The 16,111-nt window shown below is 40.7% G+C and overlaps 1 protein-coding gene across 1 annotated transcript in view; it reads right to left on the reverse strand.

The window, feature by feature from the left end:
• The window catches only part of LOC141572237 (uncharacterized), a 161,266-nt gene that overhangs the window by 143,173 nt on the left and 1,982 nt on the right, over positions 1 to 16,111 (reverse strand). The gene's annotated exons all lie outside the window — the stretch shown is intronic.

A 16,111-nucleotide genomic window follows, 5' to 3' on the forward strand; every position in this document is an offset into this window, starting at 1 on the left:
TGAAACATAGATGATGTAATACAGAATTGAACTCTTGAAACTTACATAATTTTACTAACCATTGTCACCCCAATAAATTTAATAAATTTAAAAAGAGGGGGAAAAAAGAAAAAAAAAGAATTTAACTGATAATTCCAGTTGATATTGTCCTCGATGAAAGAAGTTGCCCAAACTGAAATTAACAAAAAATTAACTAAGAACCCCGACTGAATAAAAGTTGTCTAATTTAGGTTTATGATCAACAGAAGACAAAGTATGTAAAAATTTTTTATTTTAACAATATTAGTAGTGATTTGGTGAAATGGAGGCAAAAAAAATAAATTTTGTGAAAAATATATAACTATTCATAAATTATATATATTAGTTTATTAATCATCTAAATATTATAAGCCCATCAGCAAACTCCCATACATTCTCAGTAATAATTAAAAATAAGTTTTCTTTGTTATTTATTAAATTTTTAGCCTTAAAAAAGCATACCTTTATAATTTTTTTGTCATAAAAATGTACTTGTCATTGTAGGAGGGTAAAATATACTTAAACAGTTTGTTGACTTGATTTAGATCTTGAATATTTAGACATAAGATATGTGGGCCTCTATCTGCAATCTATTCTAGGCTATGAAAATGTAAGGAACTGTCTAGAAGTAAATATGACAAAATGTTAGCAATTTTCAGTCCTGAGTGAAGATTGTTACATTGCCTATTTGTTGTATTTTATCAACAGTTTAAAATGGTTTTTAAAATGTCTAGTGGGCAGTTTTTTGATATGGTACAATAGGCAATACTTATTTTCTTTATATTTTCATTAATTTTCTAAACTTTAATATAATTAACATTTTGTTTTTGAATCAAAAGAAAGAAAAAAAAAGCATTCTAAAATTTAAAAGAACGGTTTGGAATGAAGACAATTTTAAGAACTTGATCCTTGTATGGGCCTGTTTAAGTTTTTAATATTTAAAGAAAAAACTGCTCCAACAGGCCTAGTCAGTCGTGCAACTAAAACAGGAGGTTGGAATGCAGGAGTTAAAGTGAGAAAAGTGAGACTGGATCTGGTTAAATCAGTGGTCATACTGTAAAACGAGGTGCAGCATAATCTAGTAGGGATGGACATTGGAAGTGGTGAGCTGGCTGTTTGGAGATTAGCAATCAACCATTTTACTAGGATACATGAACTCTTTCCCCACCTTATATGACATTATTGTCCAGTATCTTAATTCTAGTCAGTACTTCTCCGCAAATGGGACAATGTATTTTTAAAATTGCATACAATGTTTGCTTAGAGTAACTGACATATGTATAAATGTGTTATTGCTTCATGCTCCTCTGATTTCCATATGGGTTCATTTTCCTTTTGGCTGAGGTACATCTCTTAAAATTTCCTTTCGTGAATGTCTGTGGGTGGTGTAATCTCTTAGAGTTGCATCTGTCTGAAGATTTTAATAATTTCTAACCCATTCTTGAAATTTATTATACATATATATACATATATATGCATATAGTTTATACATGGTTTAGAATTTTAGCTCATTTTCTCTCAGCACAATGAAGAGGTTACTCTACTGCCTTCTAGCTTCCTTAGACCTACTGTTGGGAAGTCAGAGAGCGATCAGTGTTGCTCCTTTATACATGATGGTCTTTCGTTTCTGGATGCTTTTAAACCTGAATCTCTTTTTCCTTGGTGTGCTTCAGTTATGTGATGATGGGTCTAGGTATGGCTTTCATCTTTATTTATCCTGCTTGGGTTTTACTGGAATTCCTGCATTTAAAGATGTATGCTTTCAACACTTCTGGGAGATTATCAGTTATTATGAATTTGAATATTGCCTCTTTCCTATTTTCTTTATCTAATCTTAAACAGCTTCATTGATATATAATTTATATACATAAAGTTTATCTGTATAAAGTGTTTAGTTCCACAGTTTTTCATATATTTAGAATTGTGGACCGTGACCATAACCTAATTTTAGGACTTTACCACCAAAAGAATCCTTGTACCTGTTACGAGTCACTCCCCATCTCTATCCTACTTGCTATTGCCTAGTCCTAGGAAACCACTAATTTATTTTGTTTCCCTATATATCTGCCTATTCTGGACATTTCATATAAATAAAATCCTACAATATGTGATCATTTGTTACTGACTTACTTCACTTATGATCGTATTTTTGAGATTCATTCATGTTGTATATATCTGTACTTCATTTCTTTTTTATTGACAAATAATATCCTATTGTATGGATATACCACATTTTATTTATCCATTCTTCATTTGGGTTGTTTCCATTTTTTGGCTATTGTGAATATGCTGCCATGAACATTTATGTATAAGTTTTTATACAGATGCATGTTTTCATTTCTATTGTATATGTACCTACCATAGTAGTGGAATTTCCAGGTCACATACAAACTCTATGTTTAAGATTTTGAGGACCAGTCAAACTGTCTTCCAAAGTGGTTGCCCCATTTTCCATTCCCATCAGCAATGTGTGAGGGCTCCAATTTTCCTATCCCCGTCATTTCTTTTTGGAAATATTACTAGACATATTCTAGGCCTTCTCACTATATCCACCATATCTTGTTTTTCTCATATTTTCAATCCCTTTATAGTCTATATAAATTCATAGTCTATTATTCAGCTCACTAATTCTTCCTCAGAGCTAGAATCTATTTCCAGTGGAGGGACCTATTTTTCAAGTAGGTATTTTACTTTCAACTATGAAGATTTTAACCGTGAGAATTTCTATGTGAACTTTCCTTAATTCTGCCAAGTTATTCCATGCTTGTATTTTAAGCTTGTCTTGTATTTATTTAAGTATATTGTATTAGTTAGCTCAGGCTGCCATAACAAAATACCTACTCTGGGTGGTTTGAACACAGACAGTATGTTCTCACAGCCTGGAGGCTGTAAGTCCAAGATCAGGATACCAGAATGGTTAGGTTCCTGCTGAGAGCTTTCTTCCTGGCTTCCAGATGAAACCTTCTCAAAGAGTCCTCAGATGGTGGAGCGTGAGCAAGCTTTCTGGTGTTTTTTCTCATGAAGACACTAATTCTGTCAGGGCCTCACCCTTATGACCTCTTTTAACCTTATTTATTTCCTTACTCCAAATACTGTCACATTAGAGGTTAGTACTGGTTCGAGGGAGACACAATTCAGTGCATAACACATATTAAACTTACCCTGTTTCCCTGAAAATAAGATCTAGCTAGACAATCAGCTCTAATGCGTCTTTTGGAGCAAAAATTAATACAAGACCCGGTATTATATTATATTATATTATATTATATTATATTATATTATAAAGACCCAATCTTATATAATAGTAAAATAAGACTGGGTCTTATATTAATTTTTGCTCCAAAACACGCATTAGAGCTGATTGTCCGGCTAGGTCTTATTTTCGGGAAAACCCAGCAGTCACTTCAAAGTCTGTCTTATAGCCTATCATCTGAACACCTAAATGCTCTATTACTGTCTTGTGTTTTGTCTGTGGATTCTCACAGACGATGCCTTGCCTTTTAATGTTTTGTGATTTTGTTTTATAGTGATTTTCTCATTTTTGTTGGACCTTCATCTGCAGGAATTCTTAGGAGCCTGAATTCAGTTTGAATTTTTCCAGGGAAGATTTACATTTGCATCTCTCAGCCAACTAGGGGCCTTACAACAGGGGACCATTTTAAATAACACCATCAGCTCGCATTTTTCTTTTCAGAAAACTCTGTAAACCCACGTGATGTTCAGTGTGTGGTCACAAATTTTCAGATGATCCTTTTCTACAACATCTGGCACCAAGGACGAGACATGTATGCAAGTTTTTCTTGCTGTCTCCTTTTTCCAATAAGATTGTTTCTCTTATTCACGTTACACTGAGGGTGGGGTCCCAGCTTTATGGAAGTGTCTCACATTTGATTCCTTGCTTTTTGTAGCCCCCAGCTTTTCCTTCTATTCCCCAAGCCTCATATCACTATAAAGATAATTTCTGCAGTGTTGACAGAAAATCTCAGGGGAAGAGACAAATCTGGGGGTCACTTGTCTCCCAAGGTTCCTGCTTGTACTTTGTTTAGGGTCCTGTGGATTCTTTGCGTTTTTTTCCAGTTCAGGAAAACATTTAGAATAATGTTTGTTTTTAATATTTCAACTGATATTTTTACCATTTAATTAGGAAAGTGTGTCAAACTATTATGCTAATTGCCCCAGTGAATTATGCCTCCCTGTATCAGTACGCTTTTTGTAATGTAACTTTGCTGCTCTAGCTCTGGCTATCAAGAAGTGAGGTCTGTTTCCCCACCCCTTGGATCTGGGCTGTGCTGTGACTTGCTTTGATAAACAGAATGTGGTGTAAGTGACTTAAGAGGTCTTTCGGCTTTAGCTTTCCTGGAACGCTTCCAGCATCACATGAAGAAGACCTAGATGAAAGACCACATGGGGAGAAAGGCCGAGCCACTGCGGCTATCTCAGCCGAGATAGATATGTGAGTGAGGACATCTGAGAACGGCCATTCTCCACCCAAACCACTAATTGAATGCTGCCGCATGAGTGAGCTCAGGCAAGAGAAGCAGAATCCCTCAGCCACTCCACAGAGTTGTGAGAGATAACAAATTATTTTTGTTTTAAGCCACTAAGTTTTCGGGGTGGTTTGTTACACATCAATAGGAAATTGATACAAAGAGTCATTTGGGATAGCTAATCCACCACATGGGATTGGCTGGAAAAGGAGGTCCCCAGTGTGGAGGTTAGGAAACTAAGAGGGGTGATGAGGGCATCCCTGTTGGGGGGAGGAAGGCAGGAAGTGGTGAAGAAAAATTGGTTACAATAGGGGATTGTTCAAATCATATATTAACTATAGTGAGAGCCAGTTTTCTCATTGTTAGAGAAGAGAGTTGCAAATGTGGAAAAGAGAAAACTGAATCCAAGGGTAATTGACTGGAATTGGAGGTACCAATGTAAACTCATGGTTGTGAATATGTAACGAGATAGAGAAATATAGCTGTAAGTATAGGTGTGAATACGTTAATATAGTACCTAACTCCGCCCATTAAGATGTACTGAGACAAGTAGCAATGAGCACACTAAGTACCCAGACCCTTATTTCTAAAAACCATTCTTCACTTGAAGGAATCATGTCTCTTTGATGAAATGGCTAATTCAAGAGCTGGCCAAGGAAAGTATCACCTGTGTCGAGTGTATTTTTTGGTGACAGAAAGTTGTAAAGTGCTCAAAAAATGATGAAGACATGTCAAAAGGACACAGAAACCCGAGGAAGGGGGTCTGACTAACCAAATATGGCATGATTTGAGCATCAAGATGATGATAGTGATGGATTATAACCCATCAAATAAAACAGGAGTCCAAGCAAGTATGCAGATATAAAAAATGATACAGTGAAAGCTTGGTGAGACACAATACAGTTAGATGGCATCAAAGTTACTTCCCACAGATTAATTAATTATAGACATGCAAATAGAGTGACTTTACAGTGGAGAAGCCTGGCAGATACCACCTTAATCAGGTGACCTCACTTACCATCACCAATAATGTGACAAATTGAAATCATGCATGGCGTGACAGCACGCAGTCAGAAGAACACAGCATCACTACTGTGGTCTGCCTGCTAAAGATGGGTAACTTGTATCTGACCATGAGGACACAGACAAATCTGTATCAGTTAGCTATTGCTGTGTCAAAAGTTACCCTCAAACGTTGTGGATTAAAACAGTATTCATTATCTTTCACAGTTTCTGTGGGTCAGGAATTTGGGAGCAGCTTGGATGGGTGGCTCTGGCTTAGGCTGTCCCCTGAGGTTGCTGGAGAATCCACTTCCACGGTGCCTTCGCCTCATGGTTGGCAAGTTTGTGTGGCTGCTAATAAAATCCTTGAGCTCATCTCTGTGCGGGCTTCTTTACAAGGCTATCTGAGTGTCCTCATGATGCAATGTCTGGCTTCCCCCAGAGCAAGCAATGCAAGAGACCAAGGCAGAAGCTGCAATATCTTTTATGACCTAGCCTCTAGGCACATACCATCACTTTGGCAGCAGTCCACTGGTCGCATGGGTCACCCCAATTCAGAGTGGGAGGGTACTACACAAGGACGTGAATACCAGGAGGTGAGAACGTGGCTACCACAAACCCCAATAAAGGGACAACAATTGCTGACCTGTAATCTTCAAAACCATTAAAATCATGAAACTGAAGAAAATGCTGAGGAATTGACTCATATTAAAGGTGACTACAGAGACATGACAACGAAATGCAACACATAATTTGGGACTAGATCCTTTGCTATAAAGGCCACTATTAAATAATTGGGGAAACCTGAATGAGGTCTGAGGATTAGAGGTCAGTGTTAATTTCCTAATTTAGATGGTTGTGTACGGTTATACAGGTTTACCTTGTTTTATTGTGCTTCACAGACACTGTGTTTTTTTTACAAATTGAAGGCTAGATCCTCCACCAGCAAAAAGATTACGTCTTGCTTTATTGTGATACTCACTTTATTGTGACGGTCTGGAACCGAACCCACGATATCTCCAAGCTGTGCCTGTGTACTGGAATTTTCTTGTTTGGAGGAAAGACACAATAAAGAATTTGGGAGTGATAGGGGGTCATGTCGCAACTTCCTCTCATCTTTACTGAATATTTGAGATGGTTGAAAGAAAAACACACATACCTTTAAACCCAAAGAAATAATTTAAACTACTTAAAACGCAGGGGCTTAGGGGGTTTTATATTGTAATTCTTTAACCCAGCTTATTTTTTTAATAGCTCTTCTTTATAAAAGTCGCTGTGCTTTAAACTTGAGAAACAGAAAAACCCAAAGAAAACAAGAAAAAAAAATCCATAGTATTTTGGCATGTAGCTTTCTAGTCCTTTTTGTGTGCATACATATATATTCACATATACTTTTAAAAAACCAATTATAAACATATCATATTGTTCATATTTTTATCATAAACCTTTCCTCAGGCCAATGATATCCTTTTACCATATAAACAGAGATGACTTACCCACTTTCATACGTTAAGTCAGCAATGAGGCTGAGATCCAGGGCAAGTTTTGCCTCCCTCCAAAGCCTGCACCTTTTCTCCCTGCTCTAACCCCACTACCTGCCCCAAACAGAAACCAAAACAAAAAACAAAAACAGTTTCTTTTTCACCCACCCATCAACAGTGGCAATGATGCTTGCCAACTGTACAGCTCTTTGCAGTTCCTGGCACCCATTCACGCCCATAGTCCTGGGATCTTCCAAAGAGGTATATTATGTTTTAATGAACAACCTTCATCCTCGGACCATTTACATAGCTAATAGCTGTGACAGTATCCATTTCATAATATTCTTTTCAGGAGATTTATTTAAAATAGTGCTGCATGGTTTACCACTGGCCCCTTTCGAAGTGATGATGGGATGTGTCAGTATATGAGTCAATCAACTAATATTTCAATTGTGTACAAGATTCTGCATCTAAAAACTCCTGGGAGTGCAAAGATGCGAATGCTAATCTCTTGCCAGGAAGCTCCCTGAAATTCAACTAGGAAGAGAAGATAAATATGCATTCAACAGTGCACAGTAGCACCAGGCAATCTGTGCTCAGTGGTGGAAGGCAGACAAGTACGGTGGGCTTTTATCACCGGCAAGATTTCATCAGGAAGGAGGGACTTGAGCTCAGCCTCTGATGATGGGGGAGGGGCTGTACATGGAGCAAGTCTTTCTGGCAAGAGCGATAATATTAATAAAGATTCAGGGGCAGGAATGTTTTAGACATGTGTGGTGAACAGTGAGGAGATGAGTGTGGTTAGAAGGTGACAAAGAGAAAAATGGGTAAGACATTGGCTCAGGGATTGATTGTGGAGAGTCCTGAATGCCAAATCCAGAACAAATTTTATTAAATGGGAGGCAACTGGGTTGGATGAGCGCTAGGCCCTTGGTGGGAAGTGAGGATGTGGAGTCTTTCTTCAGGCAGCTTCTTGGAGCCCATTGGTAGGGAAATGAAGGGGAAGGGAGGATGGTGCACCCAAAGGGTCAATTAAAGTTATTGACAATATTGGGGAAGCTGTGCCCACTTGAAGGCTGAAGAAACAGTGCTGGTGGAGAGAGAAAGACGGAAGATCATCGAGAGAGAATAATTAGTGAAGCAAGTTCTCCAGTGAGGTGAAGGGGCATTGAATCCAGAAACATGTTGATGGAGAAGTTGGGGGAGGGGAATATCTTTGAGGAGGAGGGAAATCATGTACTCGGAGATGGGGGAGACAGAGACTGGTCTAAATACAGAGATGGAATGGTTTGAAGCAGAGAGAAGGGTAAAAGATGTGTTGTCCCAGGCGAGGCCTAGGCTTAATGGGTTCAGGACAGCAGACAAGCTGTCATGCAGGGTCTCTGGTCCCACTCCTGGGCTATTTCATTAAGCGCGTCTTCTGTGTTACAATGCAACGTGGTGAGGAACATGCAGCCCACACGGCCAGCTGTCCCCTTCGCCTCCTCGGGCAACCGCTCAGCCAGAGCCTGCAGGGCCCTCTCCACGCTGGCTGGAGAGCCATCCATGTCCTCCCACCCCTCCTCGGGGGTCCAACTCCCAAGAACAGTGGCCACCGACCACCATACACTGTGTGGGGGCCACACGTCCTCCTGCCCAGAGTCAGACTCTATTCCTACCTGGCCGGAATCCTGCTCACTGCGCCAGGTGACCGATTGGGTGGTGGCCTCGGTGTCAGATACTCACAACTCTAGGAGCCCACAGCAGCAGCAGACCATCACCAAAAGGAAGGTGACGCCTGCCACGGCCAACAGGGTGGCGTGCCACCCGGAGGCTTCAGAGGACCACCAATTCACCAAGGGGTCATGTTTCTCCCAGGCAGATTGCGTTTCCTGCTCCCAGCACTGCTCTCCATGGCCTTCCTGAAACTGAGCGCCCATAAGCACAAGCTGCTCCACCACCTTTCAGAGAGTTTTGGCCGACACCACACCCTGCTCACTGCGCCATGTGTCATGCAGGGACTCTCGTCCTGCTCCCTGCACAAGAATGCAAGATATGGCGAGGCCAAAAAGAAACACCAACAGAGCCATGGATGGGGGATTCATACCCCTATATTCTCGCTGGCAGCTGGGTTGGAGATACAGGGAGCAGGAGCCACACTACCCACAACCTGCCGTCCACTTCTCTGTCAACCAACCAACCAACCAACCAACCAACCAATCAACTTACCCCTAGCGTAGCCACCGCAGTCATATTAGTGGCTAATGGCTAACCGGTAACATCTGATGGCCAACTAGTCCCAGCTGATGGCCATCTGATTACAGCTGATGTCCATCTAATAACCGAGCCAGCACCTTTCCATGTGAGGCCGAGAGCCTGGAAACTGCTCTCTGAGACTCTGTCCCTACAAAAGGAGTGGCCCGGTTGGGAGAGTGATGGTGATTATTTAAAGTGAGGTTGATAGCTCACAGGGTAGATGGAGTAAAGGCAGAGGGCTGATGAGAGAGCAGAGGAAAATCCACACCCAGAAGCCCATCTCCTACGGATGAGTTGGAGCTCCATTTGGGGTGGATAAATTCCTCCAGCTCGTTGGTTTCTCTTCCCCCATGGCCTTGGAATTCTCTGGGTTAGGCTTACCTACGTTCTCTAGCAACACGGCCCAACAGAATGTTCTGTGATCATACATTCTGTGTTTGCACTTCCCAGTATAGTAGCCACTGGCTACATGATGGCTTTTGAGCACTTGAAATGTGGCTAATGTGATTGAGGAACTGAATTTAAAATTTTTTTAAATGTATTTAATTGTAATTAACTTAAATAGCCACACGTAACTAATGGTCCCGTCACTGGACAGAGCAGCTATTGAATGGCCCCTTTCTCCTTAGTGAGGAAGGAGATAAGACCTTCCACAGGAGTGGAGGGATGCATGCGGTCAGATAGAAGATTTTGCTCTTTATTGAGAGGCACTAGTTTTCCCAGTGAGGACTCTGGTTGATCCTCCCAAGGGGAAGCTTGTTTCAGAAACTCCACATTTTCTTCTTTTTGCTCATGATAAACACACTCACAAGGATCAATTATTTTGGAAAACAATTTTTCATAACTATATTCTGAATGTTTTCTTCCCTTAGGGATAGTCCTGTCCATAAATCCATATACCAGGAAAGTCAAATCAGCTATCCCTGGGCTTCTTGATGAGGAAATGTGGAAACACTGGAGACTGTTTACTCAGGTCAAAGTAGCTTCTGCGCCTGTTTTTGTGGTCATAAGTCTGGAGTCCTAGAAATAGTTCTGATTTAATATCAGAGAGACCTCGATTCAAAGTTTGGTCCTTGGGGAAGTTATCCAACCATTTCACTTCCATATCTATAAAATGGAAAGAATGATACTTAAACAGGCTGTTGCAGGCGTTACATATAATTAACTTATTCATATTTATTTCACACTGATTGCCAGCTAATGTGCTAGATACTAGGAATAAAATGGCAGGCAATGCAGATATGATTCTTGTTGCATCAGCTTATGTTCTAGTATGTGAAGCTATGCATTAGTCAAATAATCACAGAAGTATGTACTATATAGTTATATACTATACCTTTATAATGTAACTATGTTATGTAAAATTTAAGATTTTGATAGGTCCAGGAAGGGATAATATAAGTGATATGATTTTTAAAACACATTTGCAGATTTTTTTGACACTCTCCCTCCAAAAAGTAGAATCTAATTCCCCTGCCATTGGATAGGGGCCAGAATTAGTGACTCACTTCTAACAAACAGATATGGTAGAAATAATGCTATGTGGCTTCTGAAGCTAGTTCATAAAATGAGTAATTATTTTTTCCCTCTCCTTGTTCCTTTTCCTCTCCCCTCCCTCTTCCTTTGCCCCTCCCCTCCCTTCCTCCGTCTCCTCCCCTCCCTTCTTTCTCAATGCTTGGCTTTGAATTCAAGTCACCATGTTTTAAAGAAGCTCAAGCCCAAGAAATATGGAGAGGTACATGTATAAAGAAACTGAGTCCTCTGACAAAAAACCAGCACCAACCTGCCGGCCATCTGAGTGAACAGTCTTGAAGCAGGAACTCTAGTCCCAGGCAAACCTTCAGTAACTGCATTCCTGGCTGATATCTGACTACAATCTTCAGGTAACTGCATTCCCACTGACATCTGACTACAATCTCATGACAGACCACAAGCCACAACCACCCAGCTAAGCCATTCCCAAACACCTGACCCACAGCAATCATGAGAGATAATGCCTGATTATTACTGTTTAAGACATTACATTCTGGAGATATTTGTTATCAAGTATTAGATAACTAATACAATAGGAAACCATGTGATAAAAGCCTGGGGATCAGGAAAAACTGACTTGATGAAATAACATTTGAGTTAATAACAGGAGGAGGGGAATGAATTCGATAAAGAGGAGGGAAAAGCATTCCAAGGATCTGTACTAACAGACACAAGGGCCCTGTGGGAAGACGATAAATCTGAGGAACTGAAAGTTATCCAGTGGGCTAGGACACCCTATCAGGAGGAAGAGATACTAGATGCCTGGGAAGGTAGGGAGGGGTCGGCTCATGCAGGACCTTAGATTGACTTTCCCCAAATTTCGTAGAACACTCTGGAAGGGTAGTCAGCCGGTAGGGATGTATCAAGTTTGACATCTAGGTTTCTGGTGCTTTCCCGAGAAATGGGAAACACCTGATGAGGACCATATTCATAGTGGAAGATCATAGTTTTGTACAGGTTGTTTGACATATTTTTGAGCTATCCAGATGCCGTTGTCAGGCATGAAATTAAATATATACATCTGGCGTTCTAAGGAGAGATATGGATTGCATGTGCATGTTTGAAGCAACAGCAAACAAATAAGTAATTGAAACCAAAGGAGTGAATTAGCTAGAATCTGCTGGAGACTGGATAGCAAGTGAGAACAGAAAAAAACCTAGGATGCAGACTATAAGATTTAACAGCTAGGTAGAATAGAATGGGTCAAAGAAAAATGAGATAGAGCAGCCACAGAAGTAGGAGAAAAATGAAAAAAAAAAAAATGTGCCAGGGAGAGAAGATTGTTTCAGGGAGGGGATGGTCAACGATGTTGAACAATCCAAGATGGCATGGATGAAAGGCCTATTGAGCTAGCTACACTGAGTCAGGAAGGCTAGACCAACGCCTGTTTTGATGGAATAAGTAATGGAGGCAGAAGCCCAATTGAAGAGGGTCAAGGAGTAGTGGGAAGTAAAAAAAATGGAGGTAATGAGGCCAGACAATCCCTTTCAGAAAATTTAGCTGTGAAACGGAGGAGAGAGGACAGTAGGGGATAAGGTTAGAACAATAAAAGGTTACTTTTGCTGTTTTTCAGATGAGGGAGAGACTCGTGTATGTTTAAATGCTAATGGAAAAGATCCAGTATAGAGTGAAGTTGAAGGTCTGGAAGAGAGGGTAGAATGTATAATAAAAGGATTATGAGAATACGAGAGAGGATAGGATTCAGAACCAGTCAAGCCCTGGACACATGGGAGGCGTCTGAATATGGGCGGCTCTCTTTTTTATTTTTAATGTTTAAAAATTGTGACATACAATAGATATGTAAAAAAGAGTGCTTAAGACAAATGCATAGCATACTGAATATGCATATGATCAGACAAAAATATAACACTGCCAGCACTCCGAAAGCCCTCTCTCCCGTTTCCCTTTCTTGTCACGACACTCTATGCCTAGTGATAACCACTACCCCAGATTTATTGGTAATTACTTCATGTTCTCCCATCTAGTTTTTTCCCCCTTCATTCTAGTTTTGCTACCTAAATATACATCCCTAAACAATGTTGTTAAATCTTGCTTATTTTTGAACTTTGTATAAACACAACTATACTGCATGGATTCTTTTAGTTCATGCTTTTTTGACTCAATATTATATTTTTAGGATTCATCCATGTTGTTGTATGTAGCTATATATTGCATTCATTTTCAACCCTGTGTAGTATTCCACTGTATGATTATATCACAATTCATTTACCTTTTGTGCCATTAGTGGGCATTTAGGTTGTTTCTTGTTTGGGGTTATTACAAAAATGTCCCAGAGAACATTCTTGTACATGTGTCCTGGTGCACATGTACACGAGTTTCTCTTGGCTGTATTCCGTTTCCCAAATTTGGTAGAACACTCTGGAAGTGTAATCATTATGGAGTATGCAGTGAGTATGCGTATCTTCAACTTCACTAGCTAACACCAAATTTTTCCAGGTTGTACCAATTTACACTCCTATAAGAAGAGGTGCTAGATTTCCTTAGGGGATGAAATAAATTGTATCATTATTATTAATACATCTTTACTTTTTCTTTTTTACAAAGCATTAGCTTCTTGAGCCAGATGCTTCTTTAGGATAAGTTCTAACCCACTGGCTCTTTTTCTAGCTTAAGGCAGACTCACAGTTTCTATCGCAGAGTGATTTGTTACAATTAAGTGCATCATTGTTTCCTTAATGTGTTACAAGTTAGTTTCTTCCTTGGTAATACTTGGTAAACTCTCTTGTATCATTAGTGATACAAGTAACCATTAGGGTAGGCCCCTCAGATAGTTGATCTTTTGTATTCAGTGTAGTACTGCATTTGGTTGGTTGAGTGGAAGGTTAAGAGCATGATATCTGGAGCTGGACTGCCTGGGTTTGAATTGTCACTCTACTTTTTAGCTGCATGATCCTAAACAAATTATTTCTGGTCCTCTCTGGTCTTCAGCTTGCTCATCTATAAAATGAGAGGAATTATAGAGTACCTACCTCATAAGGGGGACTATGAGGGTTAAATATATGGAAAGTACTTAGAACAGTGCCTGGTATTCTATTGCTTTGATATATATCCATTTCAATTTGGGGGCAATAGAGGTCAATGGTTATGAACATGGGCTAAAGACAGAAGGAATTCAGGTCCTGGTCCTACTCTCCTGACTCTGTGACTATGGGCAAGTCAGGTAACTTCCCTACACCTCAGTTCCTCTCCTGATAAATTGGATTAATAATGGCTACCTTGTACAGGTGCCATAGGATTCACTGAGATGGCAAATGCAAAATGCCAAGTGCTGCGTACGGGTATAGTACAAGATAGCTGCTGTCATTTCAGCATGTGGCAGCTAGTGTTCTGCTCTTAGATGCTGGGTGAATAGCTCCTGGGCCCTAAACCCTTAGGTCCTATGCACTGAACTATGGGTGGCTGAGGAGAGTGAAAATGTGTGGAAGATAGGGAGGAGAGAACACAAGAGTTACTCCCATTTATCTGTAGGTCCCGGAGCAGTGTGCGCTTAGCTGAATGAGACCCAGTACACTTTCTATGGTCTCAGATACGGGGCATCCCAGTACACTGGTAATGAACATAAGACAAGTAGTGTGTCTGGCGGATGGAGCTTTGAGGGCTCCAGGGAGGAAGTATCTAGTTGAGTAGTCTTCCTGGAAGAAAAGGTTTTTAAGATGAGTCTGAAAAAATATGCACATAGATGGGAGAAACTGAAGAAAATACTGGTCAGGAAGTCACAGTACATCTTGAAGAGCTTTGACTCCCAGGCCAAGGTATTTTTCCATGATTCAGTAAGGGATGGGAAAACTTGTATTACCAGGTGGCTGGGAGATGGGAGCTAGAATCTGAAAGGTACCCTAGTGCAACGGGCCAATAAATAGTGGCTTAGAAACCCTATTGTTTGGCTGGCACTGCCACCAGACTCTATCAGGTGCTTTTAAAAGATGATATTTGGAGGGAGACATGCCTACTACAGTTTTAATGCCCAAATTAATTATGCATTTATACATTTCCAAAAATCAATGCTAAGGTGGCTGGGGTCATTATTGTGAATCTCATTGTATCACCTTATTACTGCATGCAAACTAGAGATAAAATGCATTAGTATCTCACCGTGGTGGTAGATACCCACACAGGTGAGAAAATTGTATAGACCTAAATACAGGTACATACAAATAAGTACAAGTAAGACTGGGGAAATGTCAGATCCGTGGGTTGTATCAATGTCAACATCCTGATTGTGATTTTATATTACAGTTTTGGAAGACATTACCATTGGGGAGAACTGGGCAAACTGAACAATTTCTCTGTATTATTTTTTACAACTGCATGGGAATCAATTTTTTCAACAAAAATTTCAATTAAAAAATGACATAGAAAAACTTATGTTTTGTAGAAAGTGAGTCACAACCCCCTTCCCCAGTTATATGAATGTAGGAGATTCCTGGGGCCCATAAATTTGGTGGTGTTATTTATCCTGAGGCTCCACTGGACAGAAGAGCAAAGTGCCAGCCCGGGCTATTTTGATCTAACTGAAATCGCAGATTACAATTACCTTCAACTTTGGACAGTTTTGTCACAGTGGGTCAACTTTACCCAGCTGTTTTTTGATTTACCCACTGGCTCTACTATGTTACTTTTGGGTCACTACCTCCAAAGATAGCATTAAAATAATTAAATCTCTTATTATTGAAGTTTATCCAGAGAGAGAAAGAAGGAGGAAGAGGAGGAGAAGGAGAAAAGGAAGGAAGGATGGAAGGAAGGGTGGGAGGGAGGGAAAGGTGTGAAGTTGCTCGATGTAGCACTTTAAAATTAGGGCGTTTTTACCTGACCCATTACTTTAGAAAAGTACAACCCACAGCGATAAGTGAACTTAATTTCTCGAGTGACTTGGAGAAGACCGTGCTAACAGGGCAGGGTTATTACAAACTCTGTAATTATGCCTTCTCTGCTATCCAACAATAGGACCGACTTCGACTTGAAAGAGAGCCCTGAACTTTTATAAAGTGAAAGAAAAGAGGGGAAGAAATGGCTGGCTGGGAATCCGGCCCCGGGAAGGCGTCCACCGCGCTGGAGAACCACCACCTGAATTTCCAGAAAAGAAACTTCTCTTTCCCAGACTTGCAGATTTCCGCGAGACCAGGACCGCCCTAAGCGGCCGCCCGAGCTTCCGCGTCCTGGAGGAGGGAAACTGAGGCAGCTCCAGCCTCGGCGCCCGCCCCAAGGAGGGAACCCAAGTTTCCAGAGATCTCCGCGCGGGCGCAGACACCTCCAAGCCGCCCTCCTCCCGTCCGCCCCGCCCAGCTCCGGACAAAGCCGGGAGCCCGCGCCGGGAGGGGGCAGGGCGGCTCCCGC

The sequence above is a fragment of the Rhinolophus sinicus genome, chromosome 14, assembly GCF_057876585.1.
Source record: "Rhinolophus sinicus isolate RSI-liver-muscle chromosome 14, RSI-T2T, whole genome shotgun sequence".
In the NCBI taxonomy this organism is placed as follows: Eukaryota; Metazoa; Chordata; class Mammalia; order Chiroptera; family Rhinolophidae; genus Rhinolophus; species Rhinolophus sinicus.